General features: G+C 55.3%; 1 pseudogene across 1 annotated transcript in view; it reads left to right on the top strand.

Annotated features, from left to right (window-relative positions):
- Positions 1–2,377, top strand: part of LOC311247817 (coiled-coil domain-containing protein 57-like) — a 29,709-nt pseudogene extending 27,332 nt beyond the window's left edge. Inside the window, exon 9 of the transcript XR_014621016.1 lies at positions 2,177–2,377. The product of XR_014621016.1 is annotated as a coiled-coil domain-containing protein 57-like (transcript). The remainder of the gene's footprint in view (positions 1–2,176) is intronic.
- The last annotated feature ends 123 nt before the right edge of the window (positions 2,378–2,500 follow it).

Here is a 2,500-nt window from a genome sequence, read left to right as displayed (position 1 = left end):
TTTTTTTTTTTTTTTTACTGCTGCCCCCTGTGCCTATGCAAATGCCCCGCGTGCCTATGCAGGCACGCATGCCTAGGGTTGCCTACCCCTGGTCTAGTGTGTGTGCGTGTGTGTGTGCGTGTTAGGGCTGAGCCCGAACGTTCGAACTTTCATTCGTTACGTTGGCATTAGAATTCTAAATCAACATTTGAATTTAAATTTTTAATAAATTTATTTTATTTTTTATATCTTTTTCTATTAATTCTGTTTAAACCAATGGGGTTTTTCTTCACAGTTGCAGATACAGATTAAGCTACACTAATATTATAGTATTAAAAGAAACGGATGCGTTATATTCATTAAAGAACGTTGATTTAATTGATTTAGTTGGGCTGGGGCCTCTCCCTGGGCTGGGTCTGGGGCTGGAAAGTTGATTTAATAAAAAAAAATACCCATTTAATCAGATAATCACTTTATTCAAATTGAGGATTTAGTTTGAGGGGAAAAAAACTATAATAAAAAAGAATATTTATATATATATTTTTTAAATTTTTCGAACGTCCGTTCGAAAAACCCTGACGAAGTTCGAATCCCAAAGGCTTCGGGGACAGCCTTAGTGTGTGTGTGTGTGTGTGTGTGTGTGTGTGTGTGTGTGTGTGTGTGTGTGTGTGTGTGTGTGCGTGTGTGTGTGTGATGCCAGCTATAGATTGCGTGTGTAAGCAGTTGGGAGCAGTGATTACATAACCACCCAACCCCCCCCACCCAACCTCCTCCAATGTACAGTTTCTACGTCAAATGTATATACTCCCCTTTCACAAACAGTACTGTATTTGCAAATCTGGTATGTCATAAATGTAAGATGTAGCAGTACTGACTATCTGTATGTCATATATGTCCTGATGAATTGAAAATGGGGAGCCCTGGTGGAAACAAGACGAAAGTCTTTCTCTGGTCTGCATCCCCTTAACAATTGTGTGTATTGAGCCGTACTGTATTGTACCCATTCTGCAATCTGTTAATAAAGTTTTCAATCAATCAATCAACCATGGGAATTGAGAACCTGTGTATGTTAGCATGTCTCGTCTGTCTGTCTGTCTGTTCTGTCTGTCTGTCTGTCGTCTGTCTGTCTGTCTGTCTGTCTGTTCTGTCTGTCGTCTGTCTGTCTGTCTGTCTGTCTGTCTGTCTGTCTGTCTGTCTGTCTGTCTGTCTGTCTGTCTGTCTGTCTGTCTGTCTGTCTGTCTTCTGTCTGTCTGTCTGTCTGTCGTCTGTCTGTCTGTCTGTCTGTCTGTCTGTCTGTCTGTCTGTCTGTCTGTCTGTCTGTCTGTCTGTCTGTCTGTCTGTCTGTCTGTCTGTCTGTCTGTCTGTCCGTCCGTCCGTCCGTCCGTCCGTCCGTCGTCCGTCGTCCGTCCGTCCTCGTCGTCCGTCCGTCCGTCCGCCGTCCGTCCGTCCGTCCGTCCGTCCGTCCGTCCGTCCGTCCGTCCGCCGGCCGTCCGTCCGTCGTCCGTCCGTCCGTCCGTCGTCCGCCGTCCGTCCGTCCGTCCGTCCGTCCGTCCGTCCGTCCGTCGGCCGTCCGTCCGTCCGTCCGTCCGTCCGTCCGTCCGTCCGTCCGTCCGTCCGTCCGTCCGTCCGTCCGTCCGTCGTCCGTCCGTCCGTCCGTCCGTCCGTCCGTCCGTCCGTCCGTCCGTCCGTCCGTCCGTCCGTCCCGTCCGTCCGTCGTCCGTCCGTCCGTCCGTCCTCGTCCGTCCGTCCGTCCGTCCGTCCGTCCGTCCGTCCGTCCGTCCGTCCGTCCGTCCGTCCGTCCTTCCGTCCCGTCCGTCCGTCCGTCCGTCCGTCCGTCCTGTCCGTCCGTCCGTCCGCCTCCGTCCGTCCGTCCGTCCGTCCGTCCGTCCGTCCGTCCGTCCGTCCGTCCGTCCGTCCGTCCGTCCGTCCGTCCGTCCGTCCGTCCGTCCCCCCGTCCGTCCGTCCGTCCGTCCGTCCGTCCGTCCGTCCGTCCGTCCGTCCGTCCGTCCGTCCGTCCGTCCGTCCGTCCGTCCGTCCGTCCGTCCGTCCGTCCGTCCGTCCGTCCCGCCGTCCGTCCGCCGTCCGTCCGTCCGTCCGTCCGTCCGTCGTCCGTCCGTCCGTCCGTCCGTCCATCTGTCTGTCTGGTGCATGGCTTACGTAATCGTCTGTGCGCGGTTGGTTTTGAATCTCTCTGAAGGCTCCTCTCAGAGGTCGAGACGACCCGCGGCGCCTGGGACAAGTACATCAATCAGGTTTCCACGGCGACGTCGTCAAGGACACAGAGCTGCTGACCCTGCAGGAGAGAGAGGCCAGACTCAGGACCGAACTGGAGAGGAGCCGGGGGAGACGGAGAGGTGAGGGGGGAGACGGAGAGGTGAGGGGGGAGACGGAGAGGTGAGGGGGGAGACGGAGAGGTGAGGGGGGAGACGGAGAGGTGAGGGGGGAGACGGAGAGGTGAGGGGGGAGACGGAGAGGTGAGGGGGAGACGGAGAGGTGAGGGGGGAGACGGAGAGGTGAGGGG

This window comes from Notolepis coatsorum, assembly GCF_963971535.1.
Source record: "Notolepis coatsorum genome assembly, contig: SCAFFOLD_364, whole genome shotgun sequence".
NCBI classification, from domain to species: domain Eukaryota; kingdom Metazoa; phylum Chordata; class Actinopteri; order Aulopiformes; family Paralepididae; genus Notolepis; species Notolepis coatsorum.
Note: the sequence above shows the minus strand (reverse complement) of the source record. Positions and strands in the feature narration are given on the sequence as shown.